At 40.7% G+C, this 15,523-nt stretch overlaps 1 protein-coding gene and 1 non-coding gene across 2 annotated transcripts in view; one reads left to right on the forward strand and one right to left on the reverse strand.

Moving 5' to 3' along the window:
- The window catches only part of TRMT2B (tRNA methyltransferase 2 homolog B), a 45,302-nt gene that overhangs the window by 16,096 nt on the left and 13,683 nt on the right, over positions 1–15,523 (reverse strand).
- LOC119868626 lies at positions 11,027–11,130 on the forward strand. Its single transcript, XR_005386612.1, has one exon. It is a non-coding gene; the product is annotated as a U6 spliceosomal RNA (small nuclear RNA).

Genomic DNA, 15,523 nt, shown 5'->3' on the forward strand with positions numbered 1-15,523 from the left:
TTCCGCATCCTCTCCAAAATTTGTTCTTTCCTATCTTGTTAATTTTCACCATTGTCACTGGGGTGAGGTGGTATCTCATTGTGGTTTTGATTTGTATTTCCCTGATGGCAAGTGATGCGGAGCATTTTTTCATGTGCTTGTTGTCCATGTGTATGTCTTCCTCTGTGAAATTTCTGTTCATGTCTTCTACCCATTTCATGTTTGGATATTTTTGTTTCATGGGTATTGAGTTTAATAAGTTCTTTATAGATCTTCGATACTAGCCCTTTATCTGATATGCCATTTGCAAATATCTTCTCCCATTCTGTAGGTTGTCTTTGAGTTTTGTTGACTATTTCTCTTGCTATACAGAAGCTTTTTATCCTGATTAAGTCCCAATAGTTCATTTTTGCTTCTGTTTCCCTTGCCATCACAGATGTTATCTTGCAAGAAGTTACCTTGCAAGAAGTTGCAAGATGTTATCTTGGAAAGAAGGCCAAGTTCAAAACGGGTGTTGCCTGTGTTCTCCTCTAGGATTTTGATGGATTCTTGTCTCACATTTAGGTATTTCAAACATTTTCAGTTGATCTTAGTGTATGGTGTAAGAGAATGGTCCAGTTTCATTGTTCAGCATGCAGCTAACTTTTCCAACACCATTTATTGAAGAGACTGTCCTTTTTCCAGTGGGTGGTCTTTCCTGCTTTGTCGAATATTAGTTGACCACAGAGTTGAGGACCCATTTCTGGGTTCTCTATTCTGTTCCATTGATATATGTATCTGTTTTTGTGCTGCTCCCCAAACTGTCTTGATGATTACAGCTTTGTAGAACAAATTAAAATTCATCATTGTGATGCCCCAGCTCTGGTTTTCTTTTTCAAAATTCCCCTGGCTATTTGGGGTCTTTTCTGATTCCAAACAAATCTTAAGATTATTTGTTCCAACTCTCTGAAGAAAGTCCATGGTATTTTGATAGGGATTGCATTAAACGTGTAAATTGCCATGAGTAACATTGACATTTTCACAATATTAATTCTGCCAATCCACGAGCATGGAATATTTTCCCATCTCTTTGGTTCTTCCTCAATTTCTTTCAGAAGTGTTCTGTAGTTTTTAGGGTATAGATACTTTACCTCTTTGGTTAGGTTTATTCCTAGGTATCTTATGCTTTTGGGTATAATTGTAAATGTGATTAATTCCTTAATTTCTCTTTCTTCAGTCTCATTGTTAGTGTATAGTAATGCCACTGATTTCTGGGCATTGATTTTGTATCCTGCCACACTGCCAAATTGCTGTATGAGTTCTAACAATCTTGGGGGAGGGGGAGTCTTTTGAGTTTTCTATGTACAGTATCATGTCACCTACAAAGACGGAGAGTTTGACTTTTGCCAATCTGAATGCATTTTATTTATTTATTTTTTGTTTTCTGATCGCTGAGGCTAAAACTTCTAATACTATGTTGAATAGCAGTGGTGAGAGTGGACATCCCTGTCTTGTTCCTGATCTTAGGGGAAAGGCTCCCAGTTTTTTCCTATTGAGAATGATATTTGCTGTGGGCTTTTCATAGATGGCTTTTAAGATGTCGAGGAATGTTCCCTCTATCCCTACACTCTGAAGAGTTTTGATCAGGAATGGATGCAGTATTTTGTCAAATGCTTTCTCTGCATCTATTGAGAGGATCATTCGGTTCTTGTTTTTTCTCTTGTTGAGGAGATCTATCACATTGATTGCTTTACAAGTGTTGAACCAACCTTGCATCCCGGGGATAAATCCCACTCTGCCATGGTGAATACTTTTCTTAATGTACGGCTGGATCCTACTGCCTAGTATCTTGGTGAGAATTTTTGCATCTCTGTTCATCAGGGATCTTGGTCTATAATTTCTTTTTTGATTGGGTCTTGGTCTGGTTTTGGAATTAAGGTGATGCTGGCCTCATAAAATGAGTTTGGAAGCATTCCATCTCTTTCTATCATTTGGAAAGCTTTAGTAGACTAAGTATTATTTTTTCTTTAAACATTTGATAGAATTACCCCTGGTAAGCCTCTGGCCCTGGACTTTTGTGTCCTGGGAGGTTTTTGAAGACTGCTTCAATTTCCTCCCTGGTTATTGGCCTCTACAGGTTTTCTATTTCTGCCTGTTACAGTTTTGGTAGTTTGTGGTTTCCCAGAAATGCATTTATTTCTTCTAAATTGCCTAATTTATTGGCATATAGCTGCTCATAATATGTATTTTTTAAAGATTTTATTTATTTATTCATGAAAGGCACAGAGAGAGAAAGGCAGAGACATAGGCAGAGGGAGAAGCAGACTCCAGGCAGGGAGCCTGATGTGGAACTCGACCCTGAGACCACAGATCACACCCAGAGCCAGGGGCAGGTGCTCAACCGCTGAGCCACCCAGGCGTCCCTCATAATATGTTTTTAGAATTGTTTGCACTTCCGTGGTATTGGTTGTGATCTCTCCTCTTTCATTCATGATTTTATTGAGTCTTTTTTCTTTTTAATACGGCTGCCATATGGTTTATCAATTTTATTAATTTTTCAAAGAACCAACTAGTTTTGTTGATCTGTTCTACAGTTCTTCTGGTCTCTATTTCATTGAGATCTGCTCGAATCTTTAATACCTCTATTCTTCTGCTGGGTGTAGGTTTTATTTGCTGTTCTTTCTCCCGTTCCTTTAGGTACAAGATTAGCTTGTGTATTTGAGTTTTTTTCCAATTTTTTGAGGGATGTTGTATTACGATGTATTTCCCTCTCTGGACTGCTTTTGCTGCACCCCAAATATTTTGACCAGTTGTATCTTCAATTTCATTAGTTTTCATGAATCTTTCAAATTTCCTGTTTGAAAAAAAATAAAAATAAATATCCTGTTTGACCCATTCATCTTTTAGTAGGATGTTTTTAATGTCCATGTGATTGAGTTTCTTCCAAATTTCTTCTTGTGATTGAGTTCTAATTTCAAAGCATTGTGGTCTGAAAATATGCAGGGGACAACCCCAATCTTTTGGTATCAGTTGAGACTTGATTTGTGAAGCAATATGTGGTCTATTCTGGAGAAAATTCCATGTGCACTTGAGAAGAATGTGCATTCAGTTGTGTTCAGATGCAAAGTTCTGTAAATATCAGTAAAATACACCTGGTCCAGTGTATCACTTAAAGCCCTCATTTCTTTGGTGATGTGCTTAGAAGATCTGTCATTTGCAGAAAGTGCCATGTGGAAGTCTCTTACTATTAGTGCAGTATTATCTAAGTATGTCTTTACTTTGGTTATTAATAGATTGACATACTTGGCAGCTCCCAAATTAGGGGCATAAATATTCATGATTGTTAGGTCTTCTTGTTGGATAGACCCTTTAAGTATGATACAGTGTCCCTCTTCATCTCTTACTACAGTCTTTGGGATAAACTTTAATTTATCTGATATGAAGATTGCTACCCCAGCTTTCTTTTGAGGATCATTGAATGGTCAATGGTTCTCCACCCCTTCATTTTCAGACTGGAGGTGTCCTTAGGTCTAAAGTGAGTCTCTTGTTGACAGCAAAGAGATGGGTCTTGCTTTTTTATCCAGTCTGAAAACCCGTCTTTTGATAGGATCATTTAGCCCATTCACGTTCAGAGTAACTATGGAAAGATATGAATTTAGTTTCTTCATAATACATATTCAGTCCCCGTTTTTCTGGACTATTTCTTTGGGCTTCCTCTTTCTTTTAAGGGTCCCCCTTAATATTTCATGCAAAGCCAGTTTGGTGGTCACATATTCTTTCCATTTCTGCCTATCTTGGAAGCTCTTTATGTCTCCTCTTCTGAATGAGAGCCTTGCTAGATATAGTATTTTTGGCTGCATGTTCTTTTCATTTCATACCCTGAGTATATCTTGCCAGCCCTTTCTCGCCGGACAGGTCTCTATAGAGAGGTCTGTTGTTAATCTAATATTTCTCCCCATGTAAGTTAGGGATCTCTTGTCTCTTGCTGCTTTAAAGATTTTCTCTTTATCTTTGGATTTGTAAGTTTCACTATTAAATGTCAAGGTTTTGAATGGTTTTTATTGACTTGAGGAGGGGAACCTCTCTATCTCCTAGATCTGAATGCCTGTTTCCCTCCCCAAATTAGGGAAGTTCTCAGGTATGATTTGTTCAAATATGCTTTCTGGCTCTTTGGCCCTTTCTGTGCTTTCTGGAACCCCAATTATAGGTAGATTCTTCCTTGTGAGGCCATCATTTATTTCCCTTAACCTTTCCTCATGGTATTTTTTTTTTAAGATTTTATTTTATTTCTTCATGAGAGACAGAGAGAGAGAGAGAGAGGCATAGATACAGGCAGAGGGAGAAGCAGGCTCCATGTAGGGAGCCCAATGTGGGACTCTATCCTGGGACTCCAGGATCACACCCTGGGCCGAAGGCAGTCGCTAAACCACTGAGGCCAAAGGCAGTCGCTAAACCACTGAGCCACCCAGGGATTCCCCTCATGGTCTTTGAATTGTTTTTCTCTATTTTCCTCAGCTTCCTTCCTTGCCATCAAATTGTCTTCTATGTTGCTCACTCTCTTCCACCTCATTAGCCCTCGTCATTAGGACCTCCAGTTTGGATAGCATCTCAATTGATTTTTAATTTCGGCCTGATTAGATCTATATTCTACAGTCATGACATCTCTTGAATCCTTTATGCTTTTTTCCAGAGCCACCAGTAGCTGTGTAATTTGTGCTTCTGAATGGGCTTTCTGACATCGAATTGTAACAATTTTCCGTAACTCTGTGGCAGAGAGTACTGCTTCTGATTCTTTCTTTTGTGAGGAGTTCTTCCTTCTAGTCATTTTGCTCAGTGCAGAGTACCTGTGTGAGTGCACTGAGTCAAGATCAACCATTGGGCAGCCCCAGTGGTGCAGCGGTTTAGCGCCTCCTATAGCCCAGGGTGTGATCCTGGAGACCCGGGATCAAGTCCCAAGTCGGGCTCCCTGCATGGAGCCTGCTTCTCCCTCTGCCTGTATCTATGCCTCTCTTTCTGTGTGTGTCTCTCATGAATAAAGATTTTATTCTTTTATTAATAATTAATAATTATTATTTATTCTTTTAACTAATTTATTCTTTGATTAATTCTTTTAATAATTAATTTGTTTAATAATAATTAATCATCATTAATTATTCTTAATAAAATATTTGTTTATTTATTCATGAGAGACACAGAGAAAGAGAGAGTGAGACAAAGTCAGAGACACAGGTAGAGGGAGAAGCAGGCTCCATGCAGGGAACCCGACGTGGGACTCGATCCTGGGTCTCCAGGATCATGCCGTGGGTTACAGGCGGCACTAAATCACTGTGCCACCAGGGCTGCCCAAATGAAATCTTTAAAAAAAGAAAAAGAAACAGAAGAAGAAGATCAACCATGACCTATGTAAATTTCACCCTAGATAATTCTGATGAGGTTAAAGGCCAGAAATGAAAACAAAGATCATGAAGAATGAAAAGGACCACTAAAGTGAAAAACAAATTTTAAAACAAATACTAAAAAGTAAAAGGCCAAGAATCCCAAAGAAGAAGAAAAAAAGAAGAGAAAAAAAGCAAAAGTAAATAGGAAAAAAATGAAAAAAGAAAAAAAAGAGAAGAAAAAAAGGGGGTCCTGTGAGATAGTGGTGGAGGGAAAATGTAGTCTACCTGAGGGGTCCTAGAGGGTGATCCTCTTGGTTCTGAGGGTATTAAGTTCTGTATGTTAGAGGATGCTCAGTCTCAAATTTATATAAACCAGCAATATTTGTAGAAAGCCCCACCATTGACCACCAAATCATAAACAAGGTCAAAGAGAGGGGCAAAATGGGAATGGAGAATATAGTATCACAGAATGAATCAGCACAGCATTCTACTTGGTTCTGGGTGCATGCTGGTCATGTTTCAGAAGGCATTAACTTCTGCCATAGAACAAAATGAGGCAGAGAAAACAAAAAAAACAGAAAAACATATCTCATATAGTTCCAAAATTAAATTGAGTATGTTGAAGGGAATCTAGAATTGGAAAATATATCTAAGCTCTGTAATTTTAGAAATTTAAAAGTCAAAAAGGAAGAAACTTAAAAATGAAGAGGTGTTAAAATATTGTAGTTAAGGTGGGAAAAGAGAAAAAATATTGGAAATTTTTAATTTGATATAAAAACGAGTTGTACTGGAAAAGAGGGGGGAGGAGGGGTACTGTCTAGTTCTATATACTGTAAATCCCTCGACTTTCCCTGGAGCTTTCCAGTGCTGCTAGGTCAAGAATTTGCCCTTCCCCTGTCCTTCCAGCTGGTCTTCTGGGGGAGGGGCCCGCTGTGCTGATTCTCAGGTGTGTGCACCTGGGGGAGCTGCCCCGCCCCCTGCCGGGAGCCGGTTATCCTGTGAGGCCTTTTTCCCCTGGTGGCCCTGCTTCTCCCAGGCACAGGGTGAAACAAGGAGGAAAAACAACAATGGTGTCGGCCAGAATTCCAGCCCTGAAGTCAGCTCCCGGATAGTAACTAATATCTAACGCAGTCTCCCAGTCCGCACTGGCCTAGATGCTCCCGGGCTGGTGCGGGTGCGCTGATCCGCACAGCTTGGGGACACCCGGTGGCAAGGGTGTCCTCACTGTCCTGTGCCCTCCCGGCCTCCACGTGTCCCAGGAGGAGCGCAGGATCCTGGGCTGTGTCCCCAGCGCCCTGGGCTCTGGGGCCTGTGCTGCTGGAATCATGCTCCCAGGGGCGCAGCTCCCAAAGGCAGCGGGGTGCAGACCCTCTGTCCCGTGCCACCCAACTAACCAACTGGCTTCTCCCCGAGGCCCCGGCCGGGTGCGCGCTCCAGCGCTTTACCGAGATCCATCCAGTTTGTGTTGTGCTCTCCCCCAGGTGCACTTCCTCTATTAGTGACTCCGGGAGACTAGAGGCTCCCCGCCCCTCTTGCGATTCTGCTGGATTTCCCTGCTAAGAGGCTTTCCAGCCCTGAAGAATCTGGTGCAGATTTTTAACCTTCCTGCTTCTCCGGGGCTGGGCTTTCCTGTCCTGGAGGTTTCCGCCTCCCAGCCTTAGCCCGGCTCCTAGCGGGCCCCTCCCCCACTGGATTCTTTTTTATTTTATTTTTTTCCGCCTTCCTATCTCCCTAGAAGCGAAAACCCTTCTCTCTGTAGCATTCAGGCTGTTCTTTCTTTAAATCTCAGGTTGAATTCATAGTGTTCAGGATGATCTGACAGTTATCTAGGTAAGTTGGTGGGACCAGGTGAGTTGAGGACCCTACTCTTCTGCCATCTTGCCCACTTTCTCTCAAATGCAATCCTGATTAGTTGTTGGGATAGCAAATACCCTTAAAGATAAACTTTTCAAACACAAGCCACTTGCTACCACAACAGGGCACACTATCTGATTTACGAAGTCCTTTCATTTTTATAACACATGTGTTCCAGTTTCACTGTATTTTCAAACAAACCCCAAATTATGCATGGAAGGGGAAGTTATAATAAAAAATAGTGCTGCCTAAGAGGGTAAAATCAAATATGTGGGAAATATCAGAAAGGGAGACAGAACATAAGGACTCCTAACTCTGGGAAACTAACTAGGGGTGGTGGAAGGGGAGGAGGGTGGGGGGTGGGGGTGAATGTGTGATGTGCACTGAGGGGGGCACTTTACGGGATGAACACTGGGTGTTATTCTGTATGTTGGTAAATTGAACACCAATAAAAAATAAATTTATAAAATAAATAAATAAATAAAAATAAATATTGGCTGGTTGGAAAACCATGTTTTCTGGAAGCAAGGTTCAACAGTCACTGGCATCCTGGAAGGATAGGAAATTGAAAAACTGAGTCTGATCTGAAAGATAATGGTAAATAAATATGAAATACAGCTCCTGCTCCTCTACTGTATGAACTAAGACCCTGATTTCTTCATTTATAAAATAGAAACTGAAACTCCTATTCCTACATGGCAATGCCTAAGTAGTAAGAGTGAAATGGGCCTTCTGGTTAAAATAACAGAACCTTCCTCATAAAAATCCTACTAAAATGGGAGTGTCTGCGGTGCATGGAGCCTGCTTCTCCCTCTGCCTGTGTCTCTGCCTCTCTCTCTCTCTCTATCATAAATAAATAAAAAAATTTAAAAAAATAAAAATAAATAAATAAATAAATAAATAAAAATAAAATGGGAGTGTCTGGGTGGCCCAGTTGGTTAAGTGTCTGACTTCTGATTTTGGCTCAGGTCATGAGCTCAGTGTTGGGCGTGGAGCCTGCTTAAGATTCTCCATCTTGAAAATTGGACAGGTACATGCAGAAAAAATGAAACTAGACCATTCTCTTACACCATACACAAAGATAAAATAGTTGAAAGCTCTAAATGTGAGACAATAATCCATCAAAATTCTAGAGGAGAACACAGGCAACAACCTTTTTGAACTTGGCCACATCAACTTCTTGCAAGATACATCTATGAAGGCAAGAGAAACAAAAGGAAAAATGAACTATTGGGACTTAATCAAGATAAAAAGCTTCTGCACAGCAAAAGAAACAGCAAAACTAAAAGACAGCCTATGGAATGGGAGAAGATATTTGCAAATGACATATCAGATAAAGGTCTAGTAACCAATATCTATAAAGAACTTATTAAACTCAACAGCCGGGATCCCTGGGTGGCGCAGCGGTTTGGCGCCTGCCTTTGGCCCAGGGCGCGATCCTGGAGACCTGGGATCGAATCCCACGTCGGGCTCCCGGTGCATGGAGCCTGCTTCTCCTTCTGCCTGTGTCTCTGCCTCTCTCTCTCTCTCTCTCTCTCTCTCTCTGTGACTATCATAAATAAATTTAAAGAAAAATTTAAACTCAACAGCCAAGAAACAAACAATGCAATCATGAAATGGACAAAAGACATGAACAGAAATTTCACCAACGAAGAAATGGCCAACAAGCATATGAGAAAATGCTCCGCATCACTTGCCATCAGGGAAATACAAATCAAAACCACAATGAGATATACCACCTCACACTAGTGAGAATGGTGAAAATTAACAAGATAGGAAAGAACAAATGTTGGAGATGATGTGCAGAAGGGGGAACCCCTTGCACTGTTGGTGGGAATGCAAACTGATACAGCCACTCTGGAAAACAGTGTGGAGGTTCCTCAAAAAGTTAAAAATAGAGCTACCTTATGACCCAGAGATTGCACTACTGGAGATTTGCCCCCAAAATACAGATGCAGTGAAACTCCGGGACACCTGCACCCCAGTGTTCATAGCAGCAATGTCCACAATGGTCACATTTTGGAAGGAGCCACAATGTCCTTCGACAGATGAATGGAGAAAGAAGACGTGGTCTATATACACAATGGAATATTACTCAGTTGTCAGAAAGAACAAATACCCACCATTTGCATTGAGGTTGATGGAACTGGAGGGTATTATGCTGAATGACATAAGTCAATTGGAGAAGGAAAATCATCATATGGTTTCATCCATATGTGGAATATAAGAAACAGTGAAAGGGATTATAAGGGATAGGACAGGAACTAAGTGGGAAAAATTAGAAAGACAAACCATGAGAGACTCCTAACTCTGAGAAATGAACAAAGAATTGCGGAAGGGGAGGTGGGCAGGGGGCTGGGGTAACTGGGGGACAGGCACTGAGGGGGGTACTTGATGGGATGAGCCCTGGGTATCATACTATATGTTGACGAATCGAGCTTCAAAAAAAACAAATGAAAAAAAAAGATTCCCCCTCTCCCACAGCCCCTCCCTCTCCCTGCATACATGCGTTCTCTCTTTCTCTCAAAAAATCCTACTGAAATGAAATTAAGGAATAAAAAAGGCACAAGCTTATTTAGCTCATTACTCCACCAATTCTCCTTTCTTTCTCCTGCACCATCATTTTCCTGTCTCTATACTGGAACACTCCTATCAACATATAAGACTGCTCTTATTCTCCCCCCTTTAACAAAGAAAGGGAACTTCCTGACCCCACTGTCCCTACCAGCCAGTTATATTTTGCTGTTCCTTTTTGCAGAAGAACTCAAAAGAACTATATATATTCATTGACTCCCACTCCTCTCCTCTATTCACCCACTAGAATCAGGTCCCCACCACTCCACCAAAATGGTTCATGTTAAAGTCACCAATGACCTCCTTGTTATGCAATTCAACATAGAACCATCTCCACTGCTACTATTACTGCTCTGTCATCTCTCATTTGGATTACTTCTACAGCCTCCTAACTGGTCTCTCCTTGCTTCTATCCTTTCCTCTAATAATCCATATACAGCACAACAGCCAGAGTGACTCTGTGAAACCTAAATCATATCATGACACGTCCTCCAGCTCCCCATCAAAACCTCCAATGGCTCAGAATAAAACAAAGTGCCTACAATGACCTCCAAGGCACTACATAATCTTGCCCTCACCCATCTTACCTGATGTCCTCCTATACTTCTAAGCCTACTTTCAGCCTGTCATGCTCCCATCTTGGGAGGGGTTTTCTCTTTTGTCATGACTTTTCTCTTTTCCTAGAAGGCTCCTCCCTCTGACCTCTTCAGAGCCGATACCCTCACTGCCAATAAGTTTTAAATGCAAGGTTTCTCATCCTCAGCACCACTGACATTTTGGACTAATTCTTTGTTATGGGGAGCTATCCCATGCACCGCAGGATGTTTAACAGCATCCCTGGCCTCTACCCACTAGACACCAGTAGCACTACCCAATCATCCCCTAGTAATGACAACGAAAAATGTTTCCAGATATTGCCAAATGTCCCCTGCAGGGCAAAACTGCTCCCCAGTTGAGAGCCACTGCTTCATTCAAATACTGTCTTCTTCATGAAGCCTACCTTGACCCCATTTAAAACTACAACCTGGGCAGCCCCAGTGGCGCAGCGGTTTAGCGCCGCCTGCAGCCCAGGGTGTGATCCTGGAGATGGGGGATCGAGTCCCACATCAGGCTCTCTGCAAGGTGCCTGCTTCTACCTCTGCCTGTGTCTCTGCCTCTCTCTCTCTAGCTGTGTCTCTATGAATAAATAAATAAAATCTTTAAAAAAATAAAATAAATAAAATAAAATAAAATAAAATAAAATAAAAATAAAACTACAACCCATGCTCGCTTCAGGAGCACATATACTAAAATTGTAATGATACCAAGATTAGCATGGCCCCTTTGCTGGAAGAACACACAAATTCACGAAGCATTCCATATTTTTATAATCTCAAAAGACAAACACTAACAAAATGTGTTACTTGTAGAATCATGATTTAGCTCCCTACTTCTGAGTGCTCACTTCCGCAGCACATACATTAACTCTCTACTTCTGTAAATAAACTTATATTTTTAAGTTCTAGAATAACAACACAAAATCACAACCTATGCTTCTCCCAACGCTAGAATTTATCCTCCTGATCCTGCTGTACTTTTCCCATGGCAATTGTCTTAATCTGGTTGGGCTCCTATAACAAAAATACGGTAAACTGTGTAGCTTGTAAACGACAGAATTTTTTTTTAATTTTAGCCTATTCATTGGGAGAAAGAGTGCACACAAGTTGGGGGGAAGGGCAGAGAATAGAGGGAGAAGCAGACTCCCCACTGAATAGGGAGCCCAATGTGGTGCCCAATTCCAGGACCCTGGGATCATGACCTGAGCTGAAAGTAGATGCCTAACTGACTGAGCCACCCAGGTACCCCTAAACAACAGAAATTTACATCTAATAGTTCTGGAGGCTGGGAAGTCCAAGATCAAGATCCTGGAGTCCTGGGATCGGGTCCCACGTCGGGCTCCTTGCATGGAGCCTGCTTCTCCCTCTGCCTGTGTCTCTGTGTCTCTCTCTCTCTGTCTCTCATGAATAAATAAATAAAATAAAATAAAAAGAAGCTAATGGAGGTGGTACTCCAGTCAAATGGGTTTTTTTTAAGATTTATTTTATTTATTTATGAGAGACACAGAGATAGAGAGGCAGAGACATAGGCAGAGGGAGGAGCAGGCTCCCTACTGGGAGCCCAATATGGGACTGATCCCAGGAACCCAGGACCACGCCCTGAGTTGAAGGCGTGAGCCACCCAGGCATCCCCAACTGGGGTTGTAAACCAGAAAAAGAAGACAGCAGAGCAGCAAAAGGAGTCCCAGGTTAATAGCCATGCAGAAGGCCTTGGGAGCTGAGGATGGAAGATTCCAAGAAAAGAGTCTTCAGGAAAAAACCGAACTTGAGTTGTTGAGCATATAGTGAATGCAGATGAATGTTTAACAGAGCTCCTAAGAGTTCTTGGGAAAAAATGAGTTATAGGTTCATAGAAACCTAAACCAATGGAAAAATGAGGTAATTACTCATGCCAATAAAAAGTTATAAAAATCCATCACACCGAATAGGACTATGCAGCTATTAAAAAAAAATGAAGTGCAATATTATGTGAAAAAAAAAAAGGCACAGGGGTGCCTGACTGGCTCAGTCAATACAGTGCGTGATTCTTGACCTCAGGCTTGAGTTCAAGCCCCACACTGGGTATAGAGAGTACTTAAAAATAAAATCTTCAAGGGATGCCTGGGTGGCTCAGCAGTTGAGTGTCTGATCCCAGAATCCGGAATCAAGTGCCACATCAGGCTCTTTGTGGGGAGCCTGCTTCTCCCTCTGCCTATGTCTCTGCCTCTCTCTCTGTGTCTCTCATGAATAAATAAAAAATCCAGACCACTAATTATTACCAATCAATCAATTAATCTTGTCAGGGGCACCTAGATGGTTCAATCAGTTAAATACCTGCCTTCTGCCTTTGTCTCAGTTCATGATCCCATCCCAAGGTCCTAGGATCAAGCCCCACAGATCAGGTCAGGCTCCCTGTTCCCTGCTCCCTGCTCCTTTCTGAGGATCCCTCTGTTGCTGCCCCTGCTTGTGCTTACTCCCTCTCTCTGTGAAATAAATAAATAAGATCTTTAAAAATCCTTTAAAAAATATTTTTAGAGGATCCCTGGGTGGCTCAGTGGTTTAGCGCCTGCCTTTGGCCCAGGGCACGATCCTGGAGTCCCGGGATCGAGTCCCGCGTCAGGCTCCTGGCATGGAGCCTGCTTCTCCCTCCTCCTGTGTCTCTGCCTCTCTATGTCTATCATAAATAATAAATAAATATTTTTTAAAAATATTTTTAAAAATTCTTTTTTAAAAGCAGGTGCAGAATAGTGTCCATATTAAGCTACCTTTTAGCTAAGAAAAGTTTTTTTTAATAAGCAAAAGCAAAACTTGTTACTTTTGAAAGGAGGGAGGGAACTGGATAGAAAGGCCAAAGATGATAGCTAGACCTCTCTAAAGGTACCTTTATTTTGTAGATTTGATTTTGGAACCATGTAAATATTTTACAAAATTGTAAAAGAAAATTTCATAAAAATAAAAAAAACCTCAATTCCTAACATTTGAAAGCAAGCAAAATGAAAAAAGTAAAAAAAAAAAAAGAACCTGTGTATCAAGGTAGTGTCTTTTTTGAAAAGATGTTATTTATTTAGAGACAGAAAGAGAGTGTGTGAGCAGGAGGAGGGGACAGGAGCAGGGGAGAGGGAGAGGGAGAGAATTTGAAGTAGACTCTGCACTGAGCACAGAGCCCAACACGGGGCTTGATCCAAGGACCACGGCTTGATCCCAGGGCCCTGAGATCATGACCTGAGCCAAAATCAACAGTCAGATGTTTAACCAATTGAGCCACCCAAGCACCCCAAGTTAGTGGCTTAGCTACAAAGAGAGGTAGTATGTCAAGACGCACAGTAATGTGACAAACTAGATATAAATCTTCAGCTCTTTTTTCAGTTATCATTTATTGGTAATAACATTAGTATTCATGTTCTGAAATTATATATAGAGAGTAATATATATAGAATAAATAATTATGTTAATAATTAGAATAAATAAGATATAAATAGAATATAAATATATAAATAGAATAAAAGATATATATACACATATATATACTACACACACACACACACACATATACACACATACACACACAGTAGGATATAATAAATAATTACGTTAATGTCCAGACTATAATTTTCATTGTAAGACAAAAGATAAAAATATAAAAACCAATGGATTACAGTAAAAGTTCTGTCATTCCAAATTTGATCTAAATATATCACTATGAACTGATATTTTCTCTTTAAAAAAATATTCCCTGGCTCTGTACACTAGAAAGGCCTTCAAATATTACCAGCCCAGTATAAGTAACCACCCTAGCACCCATACTATGCCTCCAAATACCATTTCCCACTAAAAGAGACAAGTATTCTTTGAAAAAATGGATGATTCACAGTATCAGGCAGAAAAGATGTAGATGTGCTAGAAATATTTTATCATTACAGAACTAGTAGGGCCATCCTAGGGCTGAAACAACTTAAAGCAGTTCCAACTGGCTACAAACAAAACAATTTGAGTACCAAAATAATAGTAAATTCGGTGGACTAAAACATATCAAGTATGTTAAAAATCCATGATTTCATGATACTGAAACAAAGTTAACTGATCATCTTTTGAAGAAGGTGAACCAAGTATTTACCCTGTCTTGATTGTATCAGTACATCAGGGTAACCAAATAGCTGATAAGAAGTTATTTTTAAGGATGCCTGAGTGGCTCAGCAGTTAGTCGCCTGCCTTTCGCTCAGGGCGTGATCCCAGAGTTCCAGGATCGAGTCCCACATCGGGCTCCCTGCAGGGAGCCTGCTTCTCCCTCTGCCTATGTCTCTCCCTCTCTCTGTGTGTCTCTCATAAAGAAAGAAAAGAAGAGAAAAGAAAAAAGAAAGAAAGAATAAAGGAGGGAGGGAGGAAGATTTTTAGAAGAATTCCAACTAATAAATGAACACATGATAGACTAGGCAATGATCACCAATGACTGTGAAAACCATTAGGTGAAAACCCAACAGGAAAAAAAAGAAAAAAAGAAACCCAACAGGAAATTTTTTAATAAGTGGATCAGGCTGATGACACTGAATCTACTGTTCAATCTTAACATCACTGAAAGAGAGGCCATCAGACACATACACATTAAAAATATTCTCACCTCAAGTTAAATCTGAATCTAATCATCTAGATCTACCAGTTTATAGGGAATACAGGGGACAGAGGAATAACATTAAATGCCATCATGAGAATATAATCAGCAAAATCCAGAAGAAGAGTTTCCACAGAAAACCAATCAGTTTCTTAAAAAAATAAACGGCAAGAACAAAAAAATTAAGAAGGAAGGGTACTCATAAATTAGAAGAGAATGAAAAGACAGGTTATCAAATTCAGACCTTGTCTGAATACTGATTTGAACAAACCAACTATAAAACTCAAATCACTTGGGGCAGCCCCGGTGGCTCAGTGGTTTAGCGCCACCTTCGACCCAGGGCCTGATCCTGGAGACCTTGGGATCGAGTCCCACGTCAGACTCCCTGCATGGAGCCTGCTTCTCCCTCTGACTGTGTCTCTGCCTCTGTGTGTGTGTGTGTGTGTGTGTGTGTGTGTGTGTGTGTGTGTGTGTGTCTCATGAATAAATAAATAAAATCCTTTAAAAATTTTTTTAAAAAAACTCAAATCACTTATGTGATACACCAGTGTCAAACCTGAACATTTACTGGATATTTG

This window comes from Canis lupus, chromosome X (assembly GCF_011100685.1).
Source record: "Canis lupus familiaris isolate Mischka breed German Shepherd chromosome X, alternate assembly UU_Cfam_GSD_1.0, whole genome shotgun sequence".
Taxonomy (NCBI): domain Eukaryota; kingdom Metazoa; phylum Chordata; class Mammalia; order Carnivora; family Canidae; genus Canis; species Canis lupus.